The 13,923-nt window shown below is 41.8% G+C and overlaps 1 protein-coding gene across 1 annotated transcript in view; it reads left to right on the top strand.

Moving 5' to 3' along the window:
• The first annotated feature begins 6,665 nt into the window (after window positions 1-6,665).
• RAB7A (RAB7A, member RAS oncogene family) overlaps window positions 6,666-13,923 on the top strand; it is a 31,589-nt gene continuing 24,331 nt past the window's right edge. Inside the window, exon 1 of the mRNA XM_065408704.1 lies at window positions 6,666-6,820. The gene's annotated coding sequence lies outside the window, so the exon portion shown is untranslated. The remainder of the gene's footprint in view (window positions 6,821-13,923) is intronic.

The raw sequence follows: 13,923 nt of genomic DNA, 5'->3' as shown, positions 1-13,923 counted from the left end.
AAGGATTTGGCACAGTATCTCTGTGTTATCTATCTACTTATCTGGCCCCCATCATGTAGAATTTGAACAAATATGTACACTCCTACCTTGTAAAGATCATGTCTGCTTACAGTGCTATATAACAGTAACAGGCAGAATCTACTACATAGGTTACCTGCTGCAATAGCAAACACTTTACTTAAAAAAGAATGCCCTTTACTATGTTTATAAAAGCATCACCTACTTACATGTTTATTGCATACACATTTTGTAATAATCTCTACAAATACACCATATCAAATACCTCCCTGTGTACTTATCTGGATGACTTCCTGTATTTATATACAGTTTTTCATAGTGTCTATATTTAGATAGATGTGGCCTAGGAACTCCAAGGTTCTAATTCTGACTTTGCCACTGACTCAATGTGTGACCTCAGGCAAGTTACTTCACCTCTCTGTGTCTGTTTCCCCATTTGTAAAGTAGCTCCTAGGCACTTGTAAAAATTAATTATCTAATATTCAGCATGAGGTGTAAAGGAAGGGTGTAATTCGTTCACCCTAATTTGCTGTATTACTAAAACCTGTGGCACACGAGAGTGTAAAACAGGAAATCATCACAGAACCTGTTGCACTGGGAAATCCAAACCTCATAATTTCACTATATGCTGCTGACAGACTCCTATATGTTAAATGCTCTCTTTTAGATACTACACAGACTCCTTAAAATCAGTTATTCCAGTCAGTGGTGACTCTTCTGTGTAAATGCCACTGAGATGGATGTCAGGTAAGTATAAATGTTTGGGTATTTGGTTTGCTCGGAGAAATTTAGAGTTGACAGGCAAGAGCTTCAAAAGGAGGAGCCAAATTTAGGTTTCTAAGTCCATATTTAGGCTCCTGAATAAGTGGCCTGATTTTGATACACTGAGCAGCCAGCAGCTCCCCTTAGAAAGGGGAAAGAGTATACTTTCCTATCAGCTAATAATCCCTTCCTCACTCCATCACACTCCCTCTACATTAACAGAAACATGAATAAGAACTGCTGTCAGTATTTGGTGTCAAGTGCTCAAGCACTAGTCATTATTAAGAATATAATACAATTTTCTCAAATTTTCCAGGGAAATTTTTTTTTAGACAGTGGAAAGATCTTAGGATTCAAACTTTGTCAATGTAATGCCATTGGAGAACAATTTAATATCCCCAAAACTCACTTCTTTAAGTTCCTACTGTTAGGACATTTCCTAGAAGAAGAAACTAAACTGAGAATGTCTGATGCGCCAAATTTTCAACCCTTTGGAGTAGATACTCTCCAGCGTAACCGTCACCCAGCAGTAATTCATTTCTGATAGGGAAACATTAAGGGTTAGGATGAAAAAATATTAAGTGAGTGAGGGATTTAAGAAGAGTATATGCTTATGACAAGTGGTCAGATACCTGTGAACAAGTCCAGAGAGCTTCCATGAATAAAGGATAAGTGTATTAACAGAACATATGACACAAGCAATAAAGACCACAATGAGAAATGTAATAAGCATCAAACTGAGACCAGAAGGGAGGATATGCTGTTGTTATTAGTATCCGTACAGCAGGATAGATGGTCAGGACTTTTTCAGACAAATTGAGAAGACAGGAACTGAGGTGTACAGGTTGTAAGCAGCCCCTATGAGGTACTCAGAACTCTCACTGCTATAAAAGTCAATTGGAATTGAAGGCATTGTACACCTTGCAATAAGTACTCAAAACCACACTAGCCCAGACCCTAAAGCCTTGTGTACACAGGCTTTTCACTTAAATCTGCCATTGTTGTAGTACCAGTGTAGATCCATCGATGGTAGCCACAGTGAAAGCACTAGTGCTGACCACTAGCTCAGCATTCATACTGCAAACGGGTTAGACAATACGGTGGTGAAAAGGCAGGTGATCAACCTACAGTAGCTTCCACCAGTGGAATTGCATAAGTGGTAATGCAACAATGGGAGATTTTTAAGAAATATGCTAGTGAGGTCACAGCTTCGATTAGCCAAAATGAATCAAAGGATGACAAATAAAGGATTGAGTCGGGAGAAAACTAGACTACTCCAGAGTTACAAAAGTAAGAGATCTTGTGTTCACATCTTGTTGCTTCCTCTTTTTTTTTTTTTTTTTTTTAAGTAAGTTAAAATATAATGTTAGTTTGAGGAAGTCAGTCAGAGGGTAGAGGTGGTGGAATTGAGATTAACATTGGAAAGCTAGTCAAGAGAAGTGAGTCTTAAGGAAGGATTTGGAGGAGGGGAGTGAGGTTTCATTGAGAACGGTTAAATCTTTTTATAGCTGGTGCTGAATATTCCCAACATTCACAATCCACAAGTCTGTCTCTTCCTTCTCGGTAAGTCAGGCTAAACACCCAGGGAAGTTCTTGAGGAGCTATTCAGTGATGTACTGGAGCAAAGGATTGCAGCCATCTGAAGGGGGTGGATTAATGTGCTCTGGAGGGGAAAAAATGAAAATGAACAGAATTAGTCCAGTCTTTTGATAAAATATGTAGCATGTGCCCAGACATGGGCTAACTGTAGGCCAGCATCTTTGTAATCCTCTGAACTTTGAACATTCAGACTGTGTTATAGAACTAGGGTCCAGAATTGGACCCTTAACGTGCACTCCCTGTTTGGGGCCAGATCTTAACTGTGGAATGCCCCTAAACTGTAGCTTCATGCTATCTAGCATTGCCTGAATATCTAGTTGTAGTTTTTTGTAGAGATCTATTTTAAAGTTAATAAACAATGTATACCAACAATAATTATTTCATATTTGTAAAGTGAATATTAAGATGAAAAGTGCATTATAAATGCAGGCACCATTGAGAATTTGAGAGATTTACAGCCAAAAGCACCAATTGAAGGTCCAATACCATGTCATGAATTGGAATTCAAGATACAACAGGGACTGGGTCCATTAAATCGAAATAAGATTAGATATAGATGGACTTTTCTGCTGATTCTTCTATTAAAATGTTGAATATGTTCTAATATGCTATGACATTCCAGGGTGCAATCCAGACCAGTGAGGGGCTGTCACCATCTCCCCTGCAACCTGCGGTGCCTCACAATGCTTTACTGCTGTAGATCCCACCTGGATAGCTCATAAACAGCCTGCCAGTAGGCAGGTAACACCCTGAGTGTCTGTCTATAGCTGCAGCCTGTCAACACGTGTCAGTCACACTCTGGCTTCCACCAGTCTTGGTTACCACCTGCAGGATAACCCCAACACACACCCAGTCCTGGATTTTCCCCAAAAAACCTGTTCTGTACTGTCCAGACCTGTGATGGACAGATGATATATATTCTGTCTCTTGCCCCTCTAAATGAACTTACCCACACAGTTCACAACACTGGGATTGTTTTGATTAAAGAATAAAATAAGTGTATTTAACAAAACAAGATAAGCTTTTAAGTGAGTACAAGTAATGAGGCTTTGTGGTCAGAAATGGTTAAAAGAAAAATAAAGATAAAATTCTTCCTATTACTAAACTTAACAAACTAGACTTGGGTCAGGGTGGAATTCTTACCACAAGTTTTTCAGTAGCATTCATGACCAAATTTTAGGTCTGGATCTACTCCCAAGGTCCAACGGCTGTTTCTTTTGTTGTCTTAGTTGCAAAAAGAGAAATGGACAGGGAGAGATAACTCGGGGTGTTTTTGCCCCTCACTTTTATAGTTCAGTCACCCTTTGAAATGCATTTTCCTGAGAGTGACCCCCTAGATAGAATTCTTTTCAGCTGAGAACAAGGAGATATGGAGTCTGGTGGGAGAAGAGATGTTATGCTGTTGCTGTTCACCTGTTTGCTAAGCTGCAGATCTGTTTGTCTCTTGCCTTACCCCCCTTCAATGCCAAAGAATGGCCACTTGATAGGTGACTGCCCATAAGCTTTGATGACACCTGACTAGACAAACTTGTCCTTTGTCTTTGAGAAACAGGTTTACCTACTTCCCAGACTTGTCTGGTAAACACACTTCAGTTGTGATTTCATCTTATGTTCATAATTTTACATATAATGTTGTTACATACATTTTGCCATATTATTGACCAGCAAGTTATCGGTTTTCAAATGATACTTTACAAGGCATATTTTGTACAAAGATTAGTGTGCAGGGTATGAATACAGGGGTGCATTTCATCACACATGCGTTCATCCAAGAAAAAAATAGCACATTGTCTGGTTTACATAAATAGGATTGTATTGATACATTTACTCTTATTTGCACTGATACAATGGAGAGAATGAACTATCTTGTATAGCAGGAAAAAGGAGGGGCCACGTTGAAACAAAAGCCATGGAAGGAGGCATTACAAGGGATCTCACATACTATTGTATTTAGTTGGAGTAGGCAGGTTGGATTGTTTGTCACATGAGGATCAGGACAAGGATGGGGGAATTCTTATTTCCTAATGTGGAGGGATTAGTGTATGGAGTGTGTTGATGTGTATTATCTTGGTGAAACTGACAACCAGAAGTCAGGCAATTATGAAAAGGGACACATCCACTAACACTTGTGAGACCACTGATTTCCCCAGTAACATTTTTACCTGGAAACAACTGACATTTGGTTTCAAAATGATCCAATTTTTAAGGTTTCCATTTTGTTTTTCTCAACCAAACTGGTCTGTCAAGAAACACTGACTTCCTAATAGGCTATGAAAACTATTTGTGCTGGCCAGTCACCTTATCAGGGTTTCCACTGCATTACACTTTTTATTTTAGCCTACGCTTGTTTTCATTTTCATTGATAGGTGTGTCAATATGATGCAGATAGAAAAATCAAAGAAGAAAGATGTAACTATAAAGAGATGCAGGTATGGATTGAAGCCTCATGATTATTCTATCTTTTAATTTAACTATGATGTTTGCAACAAGCTGTGGCCCTTACATATACAACTCCATATCCTGCTCAATGACAAAATTCCCATTCACTTCAATGGGAGCAGGATTGGGCCATGTTAGTCTGATGAGAGAAAGCATTACCTGCAGGGATTAGCAAGCCATGATAAGAGAATATTGCATGGCACAGCTGCTGGTTGTGCAAAGGAAGAAATAAAATATCATCCCAGCCTTGTGTTAGGTTTTCTCTAACAATGCATAAAAAAAATATCCCATTTAAAATAAACGTGTTGCACTTTTGCCAGAACTCCTGTGCTCCACAGAAGGCACAATTTTCAAACACTGAAACTGGCTCCTCTGAGTACTGTACAGAAAAAAAGGAACCTTTAGAAGTGGGCAGAGCAGCACCTTATAGCCTGTCAGTAATGTCTGTTCTTTGCCCACCCAGCATTTTATGGTCTTTTTTCAGGAAACATACAGGTGGAGAAGTTGAATGCTGTAGCCACTGCATGTCTGGACCCTGTGGTAATTAGTCTGCACAGAGAGGATGGCACGAGCAACATGGCCAAAGCAGTGATGCACCTTCACGAGTTCTGTTCTTGAGCTTTTCCCTAAGTCTTTCTTCTTTTGTTCAATGAAGCATCATCATAATAATTAACACATTGTCCAGCACTTTCCATCCAATCTCAAAGCACTTTATAACCATTAATAAATTTTAAAAAAATCATCCCCCCTGTGAGAAGGGTCAGTATAATTAACACCATCCAATAGATGGAGTAATTGAGGCACAGAGGAGGTAGAAGATCTTGCGCAATCTCACACGTCAGGGATCGAACCTAGTGTCCTGACTCCAACATCCTCTGCTCTGATCCAGCTCCTATTGCAGTCAACATTAAGACTTGTATAAACTGCAGTGGGCTAGATCAGGCTGTAAGATCCCATTCTCACTTAAACCTAGATCTGAACCTATATAGAGAACTACATACAAATTATGAGAGATGGGATGTAATGAAAAGCAAGTGATCAAAGTAATTAACACTGGTGTGGATTTATCTATTTAATCCATCATATCTGTCCTTATCCATCTTTTCTATCCCATTTATCTGCCTGGTCACTCATCTATCCATGGTAGGGCGACCAGACAGCCAGTGTGAAAAAATCAGGATTGGGGTGGAGGGTAATAGGAACCTATGTAAGAAAAAGACCCCAAAATCGAGACTGTCCCTATAAAATCAGGATATCTGGTCATCCTAACATGGTATTTCTAGTGTGCCCTTAACCATAATGACTAAAAGTGTGGCTACGTGGGGAAATTCACCAGCGTGCTGGTACCCCCCAAGTTATGCAGTGTAACTCCCCCCAGGCGGATACATTTCGGGATACATCCACGTGGGCAGGGATACCACTATAGCTATGGTGGTGTGACTGCACCCCTGTAGCCGTGCCCTCAATTTCCCCCAGGCCCTTGCAAAAGTTGCACTGTCTGCTCTTCCAGGAGGGCCAAATCCACTGCCGGCCCAGAAGGGACGAGGAACCCCGTGCCGTGCGGGGCTGCCCACAGCGAGCTGAGCCGTGCGGGCCACTGGGCCGGGACCATGCCCCTCGGGCGGGCGGCTCCAGGCCACCGTCGGAATGCACGTGCCTCACGCCGAGGGCCCAGGCCCCAGGATGTGCACGTGACACAGCAACGGGGCGAGGGCGGGGCTGACTCGGACGCTCCACACCAGGGCCTGGAATCCAAGATGGCCACCCAGGTGACGCCAAGGCGAGCGTGCTTGTACATGTGACGCGGGTCCAGCTGGAGACTGCCCCACGGCCTATCCCGTGCGTGCTGACGTCGCAGCGCCGGATGGTCCCGTGACCGGAAGCTGGCGAGGGAGAGGCGGAAGTGAAAGCGGGGAGGCTGTTTGGCCCCATTAAAGCGGAGCCGAAGGGAGCAGAGGAGGTAGCGAGGCTTGGAGCAGGTGTCGTGGGGATACTGAGCGCGGTGAGTGGCCGAGCTGGCGGGGTCGGCGCCGTGGGGCTCTCTTCTTTCCGGGTGGGCCTAGGGCCGTGGCCTACTCTCTGCTTCCCCTCTCTCCCCTTGGGGCTTTGTGGGGGGGATGGAGGCGGGGGTGTTCTCCTCTTGGGAGCGGTCCGGGGGGGCGGTTCCCCGGCGGGGTGGCTGTGGCTGGGCAGAGGCAGCGGGTTGTCGCCGGGGTTTGTGTTGTGGGCAGTGTTTCGCTCGGGCCGGGAACGTAGGCCCGGCGCTGCGAGCGAAGGAGGTAGCGGAGCTCGCTCTTCCGAATCGGAGGGGGGCAGCTGCTCCCCGCTCTTCCGAATCGGAGGGGGGGGGGGGCAGCTCCTCCCCTCCCCCACCCACACACACGCACAAGTTTTCTGAGGCTAGGGGGAAGGCAGCCGGCTCCACCCTACCCTCTGTGAGGAGGGGGTGGCAGTAGGTCCCGATATCTAGGACTAAAGCGAGAGGAGGGGCTCCGGGAGGAGGCGGCAGCGGGGCTCCTCCCTTGTTGGAGTAGGAGGGGGAGCGGGCCTGTGAGGGGGCCTTCTCTTCCCAGCTGCAGGCACTAAGGAGGGGGGGGGAGATGATGAACCCGGAAGCTTGTTCCTTTGTGTCTCGTGCTGTGCCAGATAAAGGGGCTCTTCCCTAATAGTGGGATTTGCATGATTGAGAACTCATTGAGCTAGGCGTTGTGGGGCTGACAGAGGTGGAGTGTATAAGGACTGAGACAGGCTTAGGGATTTCTCTTTTTCTCAGCCCTCCTGTGTAACAATGAAGCTTTCTTAATGCTTCAGAATCATTTAATAAGAAAACTGATTGTTTTGAATATAAACCCCCTGTGATCAATGTGGATGCTGTAGCTAAATTTAGTTCTTCTTTTTTGGGGAAGAGGCTATCCCTTCAGCCTTTCTAGGTGTCTGTATTGTTCAGATGCATTGTGGTCTACATGAAAATCAGTAAGGGCTGAAGTAGGATTGAGGATGAAATTTATTATAGGAACGAGTTTCATTTTCTTTCCTTTTTTCTTTTTGGTCACACATAGCTACCATATTTTGTGCTCAGATTCCTGCAAAGACTCTGGATAGAGGAGGGGGGTAGCTAGAGGCTAGGAATATCCCTAAGTGTTCTTCAGAAAGAAATACTATAATCATTTGCTTGAAATATACTCAGTGTAATCAGTGGACATAATTATCTTACTAGCAGACTGCCCTTAATAAATTAATAACAGGACAACACAGGCAGCTGAAAAGACTGGCAGTTATTGTGCAAGTAACTTCTTTGCATGTGTAAGGACTGAGTCAATGATGGAAAGAATTAAACCAAATGCTAGTGCTGTAGGCTGTGATAGTATCTTATGGGCTAAATTAAGCATGATAGCAATGTTTAACTTTTTTAAATATATAGAAGCTAAGTTAATGAGGGACTTAAGTACTTGATATTCATATTTAACTACTAGTATAGATGTATCTTAAAACAAGTTCTGATCATACTGACTTGTTACAAGCTTTTTAGCTTCAGGCTAATTAGTTGGTGCGCGCTGTGTGTGTGTGTGTGTGTGTGTGTGTAAAATATATCTATCTAATTCTAAAACTCTTTACGTCTTAAAGTGCCTCGGTAAGACATAAACATGCTGGCCATTGTTTTAACTTTTTTCCCTTGCATAATTTTTCAAAAACTCTTCCTGGTGGAACTAAGCTGCTATAACATATAAGGAACTGTGTGCAGACACGTAAACTGAAAACACAGGGTGGCACAAACTCCTCCCAAACAAGGACCTTTACTTTTGTACAAGAATTATAAGGGCTTAAGATTAAAATAGCTTTTTCACTAACAATGCTACTGCAATAACATGTCTAGTAGTGAACTGTTACCAGACACTACCCACCTCTTCTGTGCTATGCAAATTGCAAGTCAACATCTTGCACCTGATAAAGAAACATAGATGGGATAATAAAAATATGTACATAACCCAGCCCACTCTACTAGAGTATCTGAATTCATTTGTCAGGTTATGGCTTTAAATAACTAACTTAGAACTCTTCTTTACAGCCAAGACAGCTAGTATTTGATAAATGCTTTACATCTCAGCTTGGCCCCTGCACTTAATAAGCATGGCTGTCTGGAGTGTACTAACTCTTGTTTATAATAGTCTGTTGGAGTGAAGTTTGGTTAAAGTAGGTAGACTAGTATGTATTCACTGTTTAAATCAGTAGTTCTATGCCATGCCCTCATAGTCAGAAAGAACGCATATTCTGTCTTTTCCTTGTGACTTCAGCAGCTGACAAAACACATGACTTGTTATCCACAAACTAATAATACTTTGTCTAGATTTGGTGGATCAAGTTCAGAATGTGAAGTATCTTGTTTTCCAAGTGTAAGAAAATAAAATGCTTAGGCACTTAAAATGTAATCCCAAACTACATGTGCTGTTATAGTCTAATGCGATTCCAGACTTCTATTGCAGAAAGGTACAAGATTGGGTTAAGCTATAAAGCCATACAACAGTCTTTGACTCTGTCAACAAGTAATCTACTGCAACTGCAGAATCTAATATATGAAGATCTTCAGAAATTGTAATCAATTAGTAAGGTCAAGAAACACTTCTCAGACTCTTAAAGTACAGTATAACAAATTGTTCTTTCTAGAGTACTACTCTACAAAGATGTTTAAGGCAGAACACTAGATATTGTGAAGCATGGCTTAAAACACTCAAACTCTAATGTAATTGGTCACACTGGAACAGCTCTGAAATAAAAATCTAACTAGCTTCTCCATAGCTGTCTGTGTGGTGTGTGGTTTTCTTTTTTTGTTGTTGGTGGTGGTAAGTCAAAGTGGCTTCTAGCTTAATGCCTATTTGCTTTTGTACCATACTCAATGTCCAAGGACAAGATTGCCTTTGGACTCTGAACTTCAGTAGCAGGTTTTATTAAGAGTTTCATGCTGTAAGATTACATCTTCTGTGTGGGCAGTTTATGTGACTTACCTGTCAGGAACAAATTTATGGGCAAAACTTGTCTTTGGGGAGAGCCCATTGTTGTGTGAAATTTATAGATAGCTTTCAATTTCTAACTTGTATTCGACTCTATCTCTCTCCTGGGGAAGAGGAGAATGGCTCTTCCTAGAAAATTAACAGTTGCTGCAGAATATTTGCAAGTGTTCGTAATGTCATGCTGTGAAACTTTAGTGTCTTACCTTCGGACTGGTATAAAATGCCATTAAGTAGTGTGTACACACAACTGCCTACTTCACTGCTGTTGGAGGCAGTTGTTCTGACAGACCTAAATTATTTTGATGTAGGTGGCCTACAAAGCCTGGCCTAAAACTAAAGATTAAGGAATAGGGCAAAGGATGCCACCATACTACTAAGGTGCATTAAGAAACTACGGATCCTCTAGAATGGTGGTGGATTGCTGTGTAGCAGGATGCCAAAAAACTTTGGGCTTTCTGACTATAGGCTACTCAATTCAAAATGTGCACCAGTTTAATTATTCCATTTTGGAATCCATTTTGTTAAAATGGTGCAGTTTTTGTAGACAAACCTAGAGAAAACAGGACTAGTCTACACTTAATTTTGAAGTCAACATAGCTGTGCTGGTCATGATTGGGTTGGGGGGGGGGGGGGGAATATACCCCTGGCTGATAGAACTATGCTGATCTAACCTCCAGGGTAGACCCAGATAAGAATGCCTCCGCTGGCCTAACTACTTTTGCTCAAGGATGGTGGTTTTACACCAACTGGGGAAAAAACCCTTCAGTCAGCATAGATAAACTGTGTCTATATTATGGCAGCGTCGCTATGCTGGCATAGACTCTGTAGTGCAGACATACCTTTATACTATAAACATACAATATAGACTCTTCTAGCTAAGGCTGTCTACTTCAAGTTTTTGCAGAAAAGCCTGGTGTTTTATCACTGGGTCACATTACCAGTGGTAGAATTCTCTTTCCTAGTGTCAAAAAATCTCAGGGCTGTGACTTGCAGAAAGTAACTCTCTTCCCACCTCTCCCTAAAAAGCTTGCTTTCGTTATGCAGCCAGAGTAGGAAACGTCAAGTGCCGCTTAAGTTCAGTTTTCTGTACTGAGGAAAACATGGTGCAGACAAACGCTGGAGCAGTTGCAGTTTAGGTAAAAGACTCTGAATTGGCATGACAACATAGCAAGCATTTCAGTGGTAATATTAGTCTTCAAATGCTGACTTTACAGTTAAAAACTGTGCCCTAATCTAGCTGTCTGAAGGCAAAGCTTCACATATGAAGAATATGCTACTTGTAAAAACATTCTGACTTCTATTCTAACACAACATTGTATTGGTAATCACTGTCAACTATTAATATCAGCTTGCTTTTCATCTGTGTGGTCTTCTAAAACAATGATCTCTTAGCAACTGCCTCTGTCAAGGCTAAACTTAATTTTTCCCTCTCTTTAGAGAATACAGCTCACAAATAATTTTAAATTAGCCTGGTCAACTTAAAGACCATGTCCCTGTCTGGTCCTGTAAACTGTGTAGTTAAACTGACATAGTTGATAAAATACTACTGTCCTGCAGCTAAATACTGGAATAGGGCATCTTTAAACAGTTGGAAGCATGACTTATGGAAGCACAGAGGATCAAGTAAATTTCTAAACTTTGTCTTGACTAGGTTTTCTTAGCCAATGTACAAGCACAGTAACCCAATATGTTTCTTAGAAAATACAGACAGCACGGTTTTTGTCACATATTGGATTTTCTTCCCTGATGTTCCCTAATTCATATGTCCTTGCTGATCTTGTGCTCCTTTCTTGAGCAAGCAGCTCTTAAGGTTCAGTTTGCTGTTACATTTTCTGCTCAGTACAGATCTGCCTCAGTGATGTCATTGTTGCTGTATTTTAGCCCAGTGTTCCTGTGAGACTGCTCCATTGCTTCTACAGCCAGGAATGAGAAATTCCATGCATGAGGCAAGTTGTTTCTCAAACAGTGCTTTTTGCTAATGCATACTTGCAGTGATGGTGAGGAAAGCAAGACTTGTCAAGGCCACAGATACGTCAGTTTATAGCTAATCTCATGACCTTGGGTTTTGTCCCTGGGGAACCTTTTCTTAGGGAGCACCAGCTATTCTCTTAGTATAATAAACTTCATACGTTCAGCTTTCAGTGAGACAAGGTTAAAGTAAATCTTGTACAAAACTACAACATAAATCCCTCCTACAAACTATTTGGGGATGATGAGTCTTTTTGTTTTTTGCCTGTACACTTACAACAAACGCTGTTTTTTACATCAATTACCTCTTTATGGCATCAGTTTGCCCCAAAGACAATGGTGTAAGCATCAAAGCAGTGGAGTTGCTGTCACACTGCAGCATTGTGAGTAGCTAAAAAGTCCAATTTTTAAGTAACAGACCTCAGATAATGGAGGCACAGGGCCAGAAGATGAAACTGGCATACTACTAGCACTTCACTTTGCTCGTGTGTGCCCACACATACTACCTATCTTCAGCCTCTTGGACTCCCTGATGGAGTGCAGCCCTCCATGTAGCCTGTTAGTGGCGTCTGCCCATTATGGTATTGCTGTTTGACAGTTTTTTCAATTCCTTTTTGCAAATGTTTTTGAACCGGAGCTTGGTCAGCTCAGTGGCCTTAGAGTATCCACAAGTCTCCATGCAGAAGATCCTTTGTGACTAATTCAACATTTTATATAGCTACACTTCTAGCTTTCTCTAGGGTTTGGATTGTACGCCCCATACTTAAATTGGGTATTAATAGTAATAGCTGAAATATTCCTCTTCTGGTTTGAGATGGGCATACATGTTGGCTTTTTGTGGGGGGTGTTTTTTTCCCCACTACTGACAAATGGTGGCCATGTTTTCCTAGGAAAATATTACAAATTCCTAGTAGTACCAGATTTGAGTGAATAAACTTAAGAGGGGGGCTGATTTGAGCCTGTAAATATAAGCAGTAAGAAACTAAACTGACCAACAATGAGGTTTAATTTGGCTAATTAAAATAGCATTCCTGGTATTCTGTAACAGAAGCTTCATTAAACACTTTCTGCTGTATAACACAGACGATCTTATAAAATGTACTGCTTTAAAATTGTACTTGTGTACTAGGCTTTAGACAGGTTGGTTTATTTGGCTTTGGAGCGGACCAGATGACACTATTTCTATTATCCGTATTATCTATTGTACAAGTTCTTAGATGCAGTTAAATAGGATAGGATATCTTTGTACTGTTTAAGAGTTTGACTTTTAAAGAAAAAAAAATCAAATATGAAGAGGAAATGGGTAGCTGCTAGTTCTCATCTAATAACAAGATGTCTTCTGTTATGGTTGGGGTCTCGATCACTGTTTCATTTAGCTAATTATAATGCTTGATTTAGGCTTTTTGCCACAAGGTGTCTTGTGTTGGAGCACACTACTATTGCACCTGAGCTAGTAGGGTGAGACTAGTAAAGCTGCATAGAACTGAACTGATGTACCAAGTAAATGACTCTGCAGCTAAAGATGTCTCATCAGTAAGAAGTTACAATTGTCCTTGTTTTGAGCTGTTAATCTTATGTCACGGGACCATTTCACATTAAGTTGTCTTGGCTTGCTCCAAACCTAAAAGCTTTCAGGAAAAAGAAGTAGGACAAATAACCTTAACTGTCAACATAGCAACTGGTCCTGAAACAATGTTCTGCTCCATGAACTCTCCTGGTGCAGCTGCAGGTTCAGTTTTGTATAGCTGGCCTCCAGAGCCCTTGCAGGATGCAAGATTACTCTTCTGGAATCAATAGTCTCCTAGTGTTCCTCTGTGGCTTCATGCTGCAGTAACTCCCCTGGTTCAAGTGACCCAGAGCAGGACTTCCCTAGAACATACACATAATGCAACAAGGGCAGACAATTTAATATCAGGATGTGGTATCTACCTCTGATTCTACCAGTCTGTGGAGTAAAACACCCAAGTAAAGGGAAAAGAACCACTACTTGTTTCCCAGACAAACTTCTTCCTCCTGTAATTGAGAGGGGAGAAGAACTGTGAGTAACTTAAAGGTGATGAGGAGTCAGTGCCCTCACTTCTGTGTAGGTGTACCATGTTCATCACTGGATCTGAGCACCTTATTTGCTTTG

Source organism: Emys orbicularis, chromosome 7 (assembly GCF_028017835.1).
Source record: "Emys orbicularis isolate rEmyOrb1 chromosome 7, rEmyOrb1.hap1, whole genome shotgun sequence".
In the NCBI taxonomy this organism is placed as follows: Eukaryota; Metazoa; Chordata; order Testudines; family Emydidae; genus Emys; species Emys orbicularis.
The sequence above is the reverse complement of the archived record's forward strand: the minus strand, read 5'-3'. Positions and strand labels throughout refer to the sequence as shown.